The sequence below is a fragment of the Leiobunum rupestre genome, chromosome 6 (assembly GCF_980474605.1).
Source record: "Leiobunum rupestre chromosome 6, qqLeiRupe1.1.hap1, whole genome shotgun sequence".
Classification (NCBI taxonomy): domain Eukaryota; kingdom Metazoa; phylum Arthropoda; class Arachnida; order Opiliones; family Sclerosomatidae; genus Leiobunum; species Leiobunum rupestre.
This window is the reverse complement of record NC_143389.1, coordinates 59,430,264-59,445,227: the sequence shown is the minus strand read 5'-3', so window position 1 is coordinate 59,445,227 and position 14,964 is coordinate 59,430,264.

Sequence of the window (14,964 nt, the reverse complement as noted above, 5' to 3'; positions counted from 1 at the left end):
TCTTCCTTGGGAGCCACGCTAAAAATCGTCTCGACATTGTCATTCTTCCTTGGGAGCCACGCTAAAAATCGTCTCGACGTTGTCATTCTTCCTTGGGAGCCACGCTAAATTTCGTCACGACGTTGTCATTCTTCCTTAAGATCCACGCTAAAAATCGTCTCGACGTTGTCATTCTTCCTTGGGAGCCACGCTAAAAATCGTCTCGACGTTGTCATTCTTCCTTGGGAGCCACGCTAAATTTCGTCACGACGTTGTCATTCTTCCTTGGGAGCCACGCTAAAAATCGTCTCGACGTTGTCATTCTTCCTTGGGAGCGACGCTAAAAATCGTCTCGACGTTGTCATTCTTCCTTGGGAGCCACGCTAAAAATCGTCTCGACGTTGTCATTCTTCCTTGGGAGCGACGCTAAAAATCGTCTCGACGTTGTCATTCTTCCTTGGGAGCGACGCTTAATATCATCTCGACGTTGTCATTCTTCCTTGGGAGCCACGAAAAAAATCGTCTCGACGTTGTCATTCTTCCTTGGGAGCCACGCTAAAAATCGTCTCGACGTTGTCATTCTTCCTTGGGAGCGACGCTAAAAATCGTCTCGACGTTGTCATTCTTCCTTGGGAGCCACGCTAAAAATCGTCTCGACGTTGTCATTCTTCCTTGGGAGCCACGCTAAAAATCGTCTCGACGTTGTCATTCTTCCTTGGGAGCCACGCTAAAAATCGTCTCGACGTTGTCATTCTTCCTTGGGAGCCACGCTAGAAATCGTCTCGACGTTGTCATTCTTCCTTGGGAGCGACGCTTAATATCATCTCGACGTTGTCATTCTTCCTTGGGAGCCACGAAAAAAATCGTCTCGACGTTGTCATTCTTCCTTGGGAGCGACGCTAAAAATCGTCTCGACGTTGTCATTCTTCCTTGGGAGCCACGCTAAAAATCGTCTCGACGTTGTCATTCTTCCTTGGGAGCGACGCTAAAAATCGTCTCGACGTTGTCATTCTTCCTTGGGAGCGACGCTTAATATCATCTCGACGTTGTCATTCTTCCTTGGGAGCTACGAAAAAAATCGTCACGACGTTGTCATTCTGCCTTGGGAGCCACGCTAAAAATCGTCTCGACGTTGTCATTCTTCCTTGGGAGCCACGCTAAAAATCGTCTCGACGTTGTCATTCTTCCTTGGGAGCCACGCTAAAAATCGTCTCGACGTTGTCATTCTTCCTTGGGAGCCACGCTAAAAATCGTCTCGACGTTGTCATTCTTCCTTAGGAGCCACGCTAAAAATCGTCTCGACGTTGTCATTCTTCCTTGGGAGCCACGCTAAAAATCGTCTCGACGTTGTCATTCTTCCTTGGGAGCCACGCTAAAAATCGTCTCGACGTTGTCATTCTTTCTTGAGAGCCACGCTAAAAATCGTCTCGACGTTGTCATTCTTCCTTGGGAGCCACGCTAAAAATCGTCTCGACGTTGTCATTCTTCCTTGGGAGCCACGCTAAAAATCGTCTCGACGTTGTCATTCTTCCTTTGGAGCCACGCTAAAAATCGTCTCGACGTTGTCATTCTTCCTTGGGAGCCACGCTAAAAATCGTCTCGACGTTGTCATTCTTCCTTGGGAGCCACGCTAAAAATCGTCTCGACGTTGTCATTCTTCCTTGGGAGCCACGCTAAAAATCGTCTCGACGTTGTCATTCTTCCTTGGGAGCCACGCTAAAAATCGTCTCGACGTTGTCATTCTTCCTTGGGAGCCACGCTAAAAATCGTCTCGACGTTGTCATTCTTCCTTGGGAGCCACGCTAAATTTCGTCACGACGTTGTCATTCTTCCTTGGGATCCACGCTAAAAATCGTCTCGACGTTGTCATTCTTCCTTGGGAGCCACGCTAAAAATCGTCTCGACGTTGTCATTCTTCCTTGGGAGCCACGCTAAATTTCGTCACGACGTTGTCATTCTTCCTTGGGAGCCACGCTAAAAATCGTCTCGACGTTGTCATTCTTCCTTGGGAGCGACGCTAAAAATCGTCTCGACGTTGTCATTCTTCCTTGGGAGCCACGCTAAAAATCGTCTCGACGTTGTCATTCTTCCTTGGGAGCGACGCTAAAAATCGTCTCGACGTTGTCATTCTTCCTTGGGAGCGACGCTTAATATCATCTCGACGTTGTCATTCTTCCTTGGGAGCCACGAAAAAAATCGTCTCGACGTTGTCATTCTTCCTTGGGAGCCACGCTAAAAATCGTCTCGACGTTGTCATTCTTCCTTGGGAGCGACGCTAAAAATCGTCTCGACGTTGTCATTCTTCCTTGGGAGCCACGCTAAAAATCGTCTCGACGTTGTCATTCTTCCTTGGGAGCCACGCTAAAAATCGTCTCGACGTTGTCATTCTTCCTTGGGAGCCACGCTAAAAATCGTCTCGACGTTGTCATTCTTCCTTGGGAGCCACGCTAAAAATCGTCTCGACGTTGTCATTCTTCCTTGGGAGCCACGCTAAAAATCGTCTCGACGTTGTCATTCTTCCTTGGGAGCCACGCTAAAAATCGTCTCGACGTTGTCATTCTTCCTTGGGAGCCACGCTAAAAATCGTCTCGACGTTGTCATTCTTCCTTGGGAGCCACGCTAAATTTCGTCACGACGTTGTCATTCTTCCTTGGGATCCACGCTAAAAATCGTCTCGACGTTGTCATTCTTCCTTGGGAGCCACGCTAAAAATCGTCTCGACGTTGTCATTCTTCCTTGGGAGCCACGCTAAATTTCGTCACGACGTTGTCATTCTTCCTTGGGAGCCACGCTAAAAATCGTCTCGACGTTGTCATTCTTCCTTGGGAGCGACGCTAAAAATCGTCTCGACGTTGTCATTCTTCCTTGGGAGCCACGCTAAAAATCGTCTCGACGTTGTCATTCTTCCTTGGGAGCGACGCTAAAAATCGTCTCGACGTTGTCATTCTTCCTTGGGAGCGACGCTTAATATCATCTCGACGTTGTCATTCTTCCTTGGGAGCCACGAAAAAAATCGTCTCGACGTTGTCATTCTTCCTTGGGAGCCACGCTAAAAATCGTCTCGACGTTGTCATTCTTCCTTGGGAGCGACGCTAAAAATCGTCTCGACGTTGTCATTCTTCCTTGGGAGCCACGCTAAAAATCGTCTCGACGTTGTCATTCTTCCTTGGGAGCCACGCTAAAAATCGTCTCGACGTTGTCATTCTTCCTTGGGAGCCACGCTAAAAATCGTCTCGACGTTGTCATTCTTCCTTGGGAGCGACGCTTAATATCATCTCGACGTTGTCATTCTTCCTTGGGAGCCACGAAAAAAATCGTCTCGACGTTGTCATTCTTCCTTGGGAGCCACGCTAAAAATCGTCTCGACGTTGTCATTCTTCCTTGGGAGCCACGCTAGAAATCGTCTCGACGTTGTCATTCTTCCTTGGGAGCCACGAAAAAAATCGTCTCGACGTTGTCATTCTTCCTTGGGAGCCACGCTAAAAATCGTCTCGACGTTGTCATTCTTCCTTGGGAGCCACGCTAAAAATCGTCTCGACGTTGTCATTCTTCCTTGGGAGCCACGCTAAAAATCGTCTCGACGTTGTCATTTTTCCTTGGGAGCCACGCTAAAAATCGTCTCGACGTTGTCATTCTTCCTTGGGAGCCACGCTAGAAATCGTCTCGACGTTGTCATTCTTCCTTGGGAGCCACGAAAAAAATCGTCTCGACGTTGTCATTCTTCCTTGGGAGCCACGCTAGAAATCGTCTCGACGTTGTCATTCTTCCTTGGGAGCCACGAAAAAAATCGTCTCGACGTTGTCATTCTTCCTTGGGAGCCACGCTAAAAATCGTCTCGACGTTGTCATTCTTCCTTGGGAGCCACGCTAAAAATCGTCTCGACGTTGTCATTCTTCCTTGGGAGCCACGCTTAAAATCGTCTCGACGTTGTCATTCTTCCTTGGGAGCCACGCTAAAAATCGTCTCGACGTTGTCATTCTTCCTTGGGAGCCACGCTAGAAATCGTCTCGACGTTGTCATTCTTCCTTGGGAGCCACGAAAAAAATCGTCTCGACGTTGTCATTCTTCCTTGGGAGCCACGCTAAAAATCGTCTCGACGTTGTCATTCTTCCTTGGGAGCCACGCTAAAAATCGTCTCGACGTTGTCATTCTTCCTTGGGAGCCACGCTAGAAATCGTCTCGACGTTGTCATTCTTCCTTGGGAGCGACGCTTAATATCATCTCGACGTTGTCATTCTTCCTTGGGTGCCACGAAAAAAATCGTCTCGACGTTGTCATTCTTCCTTGGGAGCGACGCTAAAAATCGTCTCGACGTTGTCATTCTTCCTTGGGAGCGACGCTAAAAATCGTCTCGACGTTGTCATTCTTCCTTGGGAGCCACGCTAGAAATCGTCTCGACGTTGTCATTCTTCCTTGGGAGCCACGAAAAAAATCGTCTCGACGTTGTCATTCTTCCTTGGGAGCCACGCTAGAAATCGTCTCGACGTTGTCATTCTTCCTTGGGAGCCACGCTAAAAATCGTCTCGACGTTGTCATTCTTCCTTGGGAGCCGCGAAAAAAATCGTCTCGACGTTGTCATTCTTCCTTGGGAGCCACGCTAGAAATCGTCTCGACGTTGTCATTCTTCCTTGGGAGCGACGCTAAAAATCGTCTCGACGTTGTCATTCTTCCTTGGGAGCCACGCTAAAAATCGTCTCGACGTTGTCATTCTTCCTTGGGAGCGACGCTAAAAATCGTCTCGACGTTGTCATTCTTCCTTGGGAGCGACGCTTAATATCATCTCGACGTTGTCATTCTTCCTTGGGAGCCACGAAAAAAATCGTCTCGACGTTGTCATTCTTCCTTGGGAGCGACGCTAAAAATCGTCTCGACGTTGTCATTCTTCCTTGGGAGCCACGCTAAAAATCGTCTCGACGTTGTCATTCTTCCTTGGGAGCGACGCTTAATATCATCTCGACGTTGTCATTCTTCCTTGGGAGCGACGCTAAAAATCGTCTCGACGTTGTCATTCTTCCTTGGGAGCCACGCTAAAAATCGTCTCGACGTTGTCATTCTTCCTTGGGAGCGACGCTTAATATCATCTCGACGTTGTTATTCTTCCTTGGGAGCCACGCTAGAAATCGTCTCGACGTTGTCATTCTTCCTTGGGAGCCACGCTAGAAATCGTCTCGACGTTGTCATTCTTCCTTGGGAGCGACGCTAAAAATCGTCTCGACGTTGTCATTCTTCCTTGGGAGCCACGCTAAAAATCGTCTCGACGTTGTCATTCTTCCTTGGGAGCGACGCTAAAAATCGTCTCGACGTTGGCATTCTTCCTTGGGAGCGACGCTAAAAATCGTCTCGACGTTGTCATTCTTCCTTGGGAGCCACGCTAGAAATCGTCTCGACGTTGTCATTCTTCCTTGGGAGCGACGCTAAAAATCGTCTCGACGTTGTCATTCTTCCTTGGGAGCCACGCTAAAAATCGTCTCGACGTTGTCATTCTTCCTTGGGAGCGACGCTTAATATCATCTCGACGTTGTCATTCTTCCTTGGGAGCCACGCTAGAAATCGTCTCGACGTTGTCATTCTTCCTTGGGAGCCACGCTAGAAATCGTCTCGACGTTGTCATTCTTCCTTGGGAGCCACGCTAAAAATCGTCTCGACGTTGTCATTCTTCCTTGGGAGCGACGCTTAATATCATCTCGACGTTGTCATTCTTCCTTGGGAGCCACGCTAGAAATCGTCTCGACGTTGTCATTCTTCCTTGGGAGCCACGCTAAAAATCTTCTCGACGTTGTCATTCTTCCTTGGGAGCGACGCTAAAAATCGTCTCGACGTTGTCATTCTTCCTTGGGAGCGACGCTAAAAATCGTCTCGACGTTGTCATTCTTCCTTGGGAGCCACGCTAGAAATCGTCTCGACGTTGTCATTCTTCCTTGGGAGCCACGCTAGAAATCGTCTCGACGTTGTCATTCTTCCTTGGGAGTGACGCTAAAAATCGTCTCGACGTTGTCATTCTTCCTTGGGAGCCACGCTAAAAATCGTCTCGACGTTGTCATTCTTCCTTGGGAGCGACGCTTAATATCATCTCGACGTTGTCATTCTTCCTTGGGAGCCACGCTAGAAATCGTCTCGACGTTGTCATGCTTCCTTGGGAGCCTCGCTAGAAATCGTCTCGACGTTGTCATTCTTCCTTGGGAGCGACGCTAAAAATCGTCTCGACGTTGTCATTCTTCCTTGGGAGCCACGCTAAAAATCGTCTCGACGTTGTCATTCTTCCTTGGGAGCCACGCTAAAAATCGTCTCGACGTTGTCATTCTTCCTTGGGAGCCACGCTAAAAATCGTCTCGACGTTGTCATTCTTCCTTGGGAGCCACGCAAAAAATCGTCTCGACGTTGTCATTCTTCCTTGGGAGCCACGCTAAAAATCGTCTCGACGTTGTCATTCTTCCTTGGGAGCCACGCTAAAAATCGTCTCGACGTTGTCATTCTTCCTTGGGAGCCACGCTAAAAATCGTCTCGACGTTGTCATTCTTCCTTGGGAGCCACGCTAAAAATCGTCTCGACGTTGTCATTCTTCCTTGGGAGCCACGCTAAAAATCGTCTCGACGTTGTCATTCTTCCTTGGGAGCCACGCTAAAAATCGTCTCGACGTTTTCATTCTTCCTTGGGAGCCACGCTAAAAATCGTCTCGACGTTGTCATTCTTCCTTGGGAGCCACGCTTAAAATCGTCTCGACGTTGTCATTCTTCCTTGGGAGCCACGCTAAAAATCGTCTCGACGTTGTCATTCTTCCTTGGGAGCCACGCTAAAAATCGTCTCGACGTTGTCATTCTTCCTTGGGAGCCACGAAAAAAATCGTCTCGACGTTGTCATTCTTCCTTGGGAGCCACGCTAGAAATCGTCTCGACGTTGTCATTCTTCCTTGGGAGCCACGCTAGAAATCGTCTCGACGTTGTCATGCTTCCTTGGGAGCCTCGCTAGAAATCGTCTCGACGTTGTCATTCTTCCTTGGGAGCGACGCTAAAAATCGTCTCGACGTTGTCATTCTTCCTTGGGAGCCACGCTAAAAATCGTCTCGACGTTGTCATTCTTCCTTGGGAGCGACGCTAAAAATCGTCTCGACGTTGTCATTCTTCCTTGGGAGCCACGCTAAAAATCGTCTCGACGTTGTCATTCTTCCTTGGGAGCCACGCAAAAAATCGTCTCGACGTTGTCATTCTTCCTTGGGAGCCACGCTAAAAATCGTCTCGACGTTGTCATTCTTCCTTGGGAGCCACGCTAAAAATCGTCTCGACGTTGTCATTCTTCCTTGGGAGCCACGCTAAAAATCGTCTCGACGTTGTCATTCTTCCTTGGGAGCCACGCTAAAAATCGTCTCGACGTTGTCATTCTTCCTTGGGAGCCACGCTAAAAATCGTCTCGACGTTGTCATTCTTCCTTGGGAGCCACGCTAAAAATCGTCTCGACGTTGTCATTCTTCCTTGGGAGCCACGCTAAAAATCGTCTCGACGTTGTCATTCTTCCTTGGGAGCCACGCTAGAAATCGTCTCGACGTTGTCATTCTTCCTTGGGAGCCACGCTAGAAATCGTCTCGACGTTGTCATTCTTCCTTGGGAGCGACGCTAAAAATCGTCTCGACGTTGTCATTCTTCCTTGGGAGCCACGCTAAAAATCGTCTCGACGTTGTCATTCTTCCTTGGGAGCGACGCTTAATATCATCTCGACGTTGTCATTCTTCCTTGGGAGCCACGAAAAAAATCGTCTCGACGTTGTCATTCTTCCTTGGGAGCCACGCTAGAAATCGTCTCGACGTTGTCATTCTTCCTTGGGAGCCACGCTAAAAATCGTCTCGACGTTGTCATTCTTCCTTGGGAGCGACGCTTAATATCATCTCGACGTTGTCATTCTTCCTTGGGAGCCACGCTAGAAATCGTCTCGACGTTGTCATTCTTCCTTGGGAGCGACGCTTAATATCATCTCGACGTTGTCATTCTTCCTTGGGAGCCACGCTAGAAATCGTCTCGACGTTGTCATTCTTCCTTGGGAGCGACGCTAAAAATCGTCTCGACGTTGTCATTCTTCCTTGGGAGCGACGCTTAATATCATCTCGACGTTGTCATTCTTCCTTGGGAGCTACGAAAAAAATCGTCACGACGTTGTCATTCTGCCTTGGGAGCCACGCTAAAAATCGTCTCGACGTTGTCATTCTTCCTTGGGAGCCACGCTAAAAATCGTCTCGACGTTGTCATTCTTCCTTGGGAGCCACGCTAAAAATCGTCTCGACGTTGTCATTCTTCCTTGGGAGCCACGCTAAAAATCGTCTCGACGTTGTCATTCTTCCTTAGGAGCCACGCTAAAAATCGTCTCGACGTTGTCATTCTTCCTTGGGAGCCACGCTAAAAATCGTCTCGACGTTGTCATTCTTCCTTGGGAGCCACGCTAAAAATCGTCTCGACGTTGTCATTCTTTCTTGAGAGCCACGCTAAAAATCGTCTCGACGTTGTCATTCTTCCTTGGGAGCCACGCTAAAAATCGTCTCGACGTTGTCATTCTTCCTTGGGAGCCACGCTAAAAATCGTCTCGACGTTGTCATTCTTCCTTTGGAGCCACGCTAAAAATCGTCTCGACGTTGTCATTCTTCCTTGGGAGCCACGCTAAAAATCGTCTCGACGTTGTCATTCTTCCTTGGGAGCCACGCTAAAAATCGTCTCGACGTTGTCATTCTTCCTTGGGAGCCACGCTAAAAATCGTCTCGACGTTGTCATTCTTCCTTGGGAGCCACGCTAAAAATCGTCTCGACGTTGTCATTCTTCCTTGGGAGCCACGCTAAAAATCGTCTCGACGTTGTCATTCTTCCTTGGGAGCCACGCTAAATTTCGTCACGACGTTGTCATTCTTCCTTGGGATCCACGCTAAAAATCGTCTCGACGTTGTCATTCTTCCTTGGGAGCCACGCTAAAAATCGTCTCGACGTTGTCATTCTTCCTTGGGAGCCACGCTAAATTTCGTCACGACGTTGTCATTCTTCCTTGGGAGCCACGCTAAAAATCGTCTCGACGTTGTCATTCTTCCTTGGGAGCGACGCTAAAAATCGTCTCGACGTTGTCATTCTTCCTTGGGAGCCACGCTAAAAATCGTCTCGACGTTGTCATTCTTCCTTGGGAGCGACGCTAAAAATCGTCTCGACGTTGTCATTCTTCCTTGGGAGCGACGCTTAATATCATCTCGACGTTGTCATTCTTCCTTGGGAGCCACGAAAAAAATCGTCTCGACGTTGTCATTCTTCCTTGGGAGCCACGCTAAAAATCGTCTCGACGTTGTCATTCTTCCTTGGGAGCGACGCTAAAAATCGTCTCGACGTTGTCATTCTTCCTTGGGAGCCACGCTAAAAATCGTCTCGACGTTGTCATTCTTCCTTGGGAGCCACGCTAAAAATCGTCTCGACGTTGTCATTCTTCCTTGGGAGCCACGCTAAAAATCGTCTCGACGTTGTCATTCTTCCTTGGGAGCCACGCTAAAAATCGTCTCGACGTTGTCATTCTTCCTTGGGAGCCACGCTAAAAATCGTCTCGACGTTGTCATTCTTCCTTGGGAGCCACGCTAAAAATCGTCTCGACGTTGTCATTCTTCCTTGGGAGCCACGCTAAAAATCGTCTCGACGTTGTCATTCTTCCTTGGGAGCCACGCTAAATTTCGTCACGACGTTGTCATTCTTCCTTGGGATCCACGCTAAAAATCGTCTCGACGTTGTCATTCTTCCTTGGGAGCCACGCTAAAAATCGTCTCGACGTTGTCATTCTTCCTTGGGAGCCACGCTAAATTTCGTCACGACGTTGTCATTCTTCCTTGGGAGCCACGCTAAAAATCGTCTCGACGTTGTCATTCTTCCTTGGGAGCGACGCTAAAAATCGTCTCGACGTTGTCATTCTTCCTTGGGAGCCACGCTAAAAATCGTCTCGACGTTGTCATTCTTCCTTGGGAGCGACGCTAAAAATCGTCTCGACGTTGTCATTCTTCCTTGGGAGCGACGCTTAATATCATCTCGACGTTGTCATTCTTCCTTGGGAGCCACGAAAAAAATCGTCTCGACGTTGTCATTCTTCCTTGGGAGCCACGCTAAAAATCGTCTCGACGTTGTCATTCTTCCTTGGGAGCGACGCTAAAAATCGTCTCGACGTTGTCATTCTTCCTTGGGAGCCACGCTAAAAATCGTCTCGACGTTGTCATTCTTCCTTGGGAGCCACGCTAAAAATCGTCTCGACGTTGTCATTCTTCCTTGGGAGCCACGCTAGAAATCGTCTCGACGTTGTCATTCTTCCTTGGGAGCGACGCTTAATATCATCTCGACGTTGTCATTCTTCCTTGGGAGCCACGAAAAAAATCGTCTCGACGTTGTCATTCTTCCTTGGGAGCCACGCTAAAAATCGTCTCGACGTTGTCATTCTTCCTTGGGAGCCACGCTAGAAATCGTCTCGACGTTGTCATTCTTCCTTGGGAGCCACGAAAAAAATCGTCTCGACGTTGTCATTCTTCCTTGGGAGCCACGCTAAAAATCGTCTCGACGTTGTCATTCTTCCTTGGGAGCCACGCTAAAAATCGTCTCGACGTTGTCATTCTTCCTTGGGAGCCACGCTAAAAATCGTCTCGACGTTGTCATTCTTCCTTGGGAGCCACGCTAAAAATCGTCTCGACGTTGTCATTCTTCCTTGGGAGCCACGCTAGAAATCGTCTTGACGTTGTCATTCTTCCTTGGGAGCCACGAAAAAAATCGTCTCGACGTTGTCATTCTTCCTTGGGAGCCACGCTAGAAATCGTCTCGACGTTGTCATTCTTCCTTGGGAGCCACGAAAAAAATCGTCTCGACGTTGTCATTCTTCCTTGGGAGCCACGCTAAAAATCGTCTCGACGTTGTCATTCTTCCTTGGGAGCCACGCTAAAAATCGTCTCGACGTTGTCATTCTTCCTTGGGAGCCACGCTAAAAATCGTCTCGACGTTGTCATTCTTCCTTGGGAGCCACGCTAAAAATCGTCTCGACGTTGTCATTCTTCCTTGGGAGCCACGCTAGAAATCGTCTCGACGTTGTCATTCTTCCTTGGGAGCCACGAAAAAAATCGTCTCGACGTTGTCATTCTTCCTTGGGAGCCACGCTAAAAATCGTCTCGACGTTGTCATTCTTCCTTGGGAGCCACGCTAAAAATCGTCTCGACGTTGTCATTCTTCCTTGGGAGCCACGCTAGAAATCGTCTCGACGTTGTCATTCTTCCTTGGGAGCGACGCTTAATATCATCTCGACGTTGTCATTCTTCCTTGGGTGCCACGAAAAAAATCGTCTCGACGTTGTCATTCTTCCTTGGGAGCGACGCTAAAAATCGTCTCGACGTTGTCATTCTTCCTTGGGAGCGACGCTAAAAATCGTCTCGACGTTGTCATTCTTCCTTGGGAGCCACGCTAGAAATCGTCTCGACGTTGTCATTCTTCCTTGGGAGCCACGAAAAAAATCGTCTCGACGTTGTCATTCTTCCTTGGGAGCCACGCTAGAAATCGTCTCGACGTTGTCATTCTTCCTTGGGAGCCACGCTAAAAATCGTCTCGACGTTGTCATTCTTCCTTGGGAGCCGCGAAAAAAATCGTCTCGACGTTGTCATTCTTCCTTGGGAGCCACGCTAGAAATCGTCTCGACGTTGTCATTCTTCCTTGGGAGCGACGCTAAAAATCGTCTCGACGTTGTCATTCTTCCTTGGGAGCCACGCTAAAAATCGTCTCGACGTTGTCATTCTTCCTTGGGAGCGACGCTAAAAATCGTCTCGACGTTGTCATTCTTCCTTGGGAGCGACGCTTAATATCATCTCGACGTTGTCATTCTTCCTTGGGAGCCACGAAAAAAATCGTCTCGACGTTGTCATTCTTCCTTGGGAGCGACGCTAAAAATCGTCTCGACGTTGTCATTCTTCCTTGGGAGCCACGCTAAAAATCGTCTCGACGTTGTCATTCTTCCTTGGGAGCGACGCTTAATATCATCTCGACGTTGTCATTCTTCCTTGGGAGCGACGCTAAAAATCGTCTCGACGTTGTCATTCTTCCTTGGGAGCCACGCTAAAAATCGTCTCGACGTTGTCATTCTTCCTTGGGAGCGACGCTTAATATCATCTCGACGTTGTTATTCTTCCTTGGGAGCCACGCTAGAAATCGTCTCGACGTTGTCATTCTTCCTTGGGAGCCACGCTAGAAATCGTCTCGACGTTGTCATTCTTCCTTGGGAGCGACGCTAAAAATCGTCTCGACGTTGTCATTCTTCCTTGGGAGCCACGCTAAAAATCGTCTCGACGTTGTCATTCTTCCTTGGGAGCGACGCTAAAAATCGTCTCGACGTTGGCATTCTTCCTTGGGAGCGACGCTAAAAATCGTCTCGACGTTGTCATTCTTCCTTGGGAGCCACGCTAGAAATCGTCTCGACGTTGTCATTCTTCCTTGGGAGCGACGCTAAAAATCGTCTCGACGTTGTCATTCTTCCTTGGGAGCCACGCTAAAAATCGTCTCGACGTTGTCATTCTTCCTTGGGAGCGACGCTTAATATCATCTCGACGTTGTCATTCTTCCTTGGGAGCCACGCTAGAAATCGTCTCGACGTTGTCATTCTTCCTTGGGAGCCACGCTAGAAATCGTCTCGACGTTGTCATTCTTCCTTGGGAGCCACGCTAAAAATCGTCTCGACGTTGTCATTCTTCCTTGGGAGCGACGCTTAATATCATCTCGACGTTGTCATTCTTCCTTGGGAGCCACGCTAGAAATCGTCTCGACGTTGTCATTCTTCCTTGGGAGCCACGCTAAAAATCTTCTCGACGTTGTCATTCTTCCTTGGGAGCGACGCTAAAAATCGTCTCGACGTTGTCATTCTTCCTTGGGAGCGACGCTAAAAATCGTCTCGACGTTGTCATTCTTCCTTGGGAGCCACGCTAGAAATCGTCTCGACGTTGTCATTCTTCCTTGGGAGCCACGCTAGAAATCGTCTCGACGTTGTCATTCTTCCTTGGGAGTGACGCTAAAAATCGTCTCGACGTTGTCATTCTTCCTTGGGAGCCACGCTAAAAATCGTCTCGACGTTGTCATTCTTCCTTGGGAGCGACGCTTAATATCATCTCGACGTTGTCATTCTTCCTTGGGAGCCACGCTAGAAATCGTCTCGACGTTGTCATGCTTCCTTGGGAGCCTCGCTAGAAATCGTCTCGACGTTGTCATTCTTCCTTGGGAGCCACGCTAAAAATCGTCTCGACGTTGTCATTCTTCCTTGGGAGCCACGCTAAAAATCGTCTCGACGTTGTCATTCTTCCTTGGGAGCCACGCTAAAAATCGTCTCGACGTTGTCATTCTTCCTTGGGAGCCACGCTAAAAATCGTCTCGACGTTGTCATTCTTCCTTGGGAGCCACGCTAAAAATCGTCTCGACGTTGTCATTCTTCCTTGGGAGCCACGCTAAAAATCGTCTCGACGTTTTCATTCTTCCTTGGGAGCCACGCTAAAAATCGTCTCGACGTTGTCATTCTTCCTTGGGAGCCACGCTTAAAATCGTCTCGACGTTGTCATTCTTCCTTGGGAGCCACGCTAAAAATCGTCTCGACGTTGTCATTCTTCCTTGGGAGCCACGCTAAAAATCGTCTCGACGTTGTCATTCTTCCTTGGGAGCCACGAAAAAAATCGTCTCGACGTTGTCATTCTTCCTTGGGAGCCACGCTAGAAATCGTCTCGACGTTGTCATTCTTCCTTGGGAGCCACGCTAGAAATCGTCTCGACGTTGTCATGCTTCCTTGGGAGCCTCGCTAGAAATCGTCTCGACGTTGTCATTCTTCCTTGGGAGCGACGCTAAAAATCGTCTCGACGTTGTCATTCTTCCTTGGGAGCCACGCTAAAAATCGTCTCGACGTTGTCATTCTTCCTTGGGAGCGACGCTAAAAATCGTCTCGACGTTGTCATTCTTCCTTGGGAGCCACGCTAAAAATCGTCTCGACGTTGTCATTCTTCCTTGGGAGCCACGCAAAAAATCGTCTCGACGTTGTCATTCTTCCTTGGGAGCCACGCTAAAAATCGTCTCGACGTTGTCATTCTTCCTTGGGAGCCACGCTAAAAATCGTCTCGACGTTGTCATTCTTCCTTGGGAGCCACGCTAAAAATCGTCTCGACGTTGTCATTCTTCCTTGGGAGCCACGCTAAAAATCGTCTCGACGTTGTCATTCTTCCTTGGGAGCCACGCTAAAAATCGTCTCGACGTTGTCATTCTTCCTTGGGAGCCACGCTAAAAATCGTCTCGACGTTGTCATTCTTCCTTGGGAGCCACGCTAAAAATCGTCTCGACGTTGTCATTCTTCCTTGGGAGCCACGCTAGAAATCGTCTCGACGTTGTCATTCTTCCTTGGGAGCCACGCTAGAAATCGTCTCGACGTTGTCATTCTTCCTTGGGAGCGACGCTAAAAATCGTCTCGACGTTGTCATTCTTCCTTGGGAGCCACGCTAAAAATCGTCTCGACGTTGTCATTCTTCCTTGGGAGCGACGCTTAATATCATCTCGACGTTGTCATTCTTCCTTGGGAGCCACGAAAAAAATCGTCTCGACGTTGTCATTCTTCCTTGGGAGCCACGCTAGAAATCGTCTCGACGTTGTCATTCTTCCTTGGGAGCCACGCTAAAAATCGTCTCGACGTTGTCATTCTTCCTTGGGAGCGACGCTTAATATCATCTCGACGTTGTCATTCTTCCTTGGGAGCCACGCTAGAAATCGTCTCGACGTTGTCATTCTTCCTTGGGAGCGACGCTTAATATCATCTCGACGTTGTCATTCTTCCTTGGGAGCCACGCTAGAAATCGTCTCGACGTTGTCATTCTTCCTTGGGAGCCACGCTAGAAATCGTCTCGACGTTGTCATTCTTCCTTGGGAGCCACGCTAAAAATCGTCTCGACGTTGTCATTCTTCCTTGGGAGCGACGCTAAAAATCGTCTCGACGTTGTCAT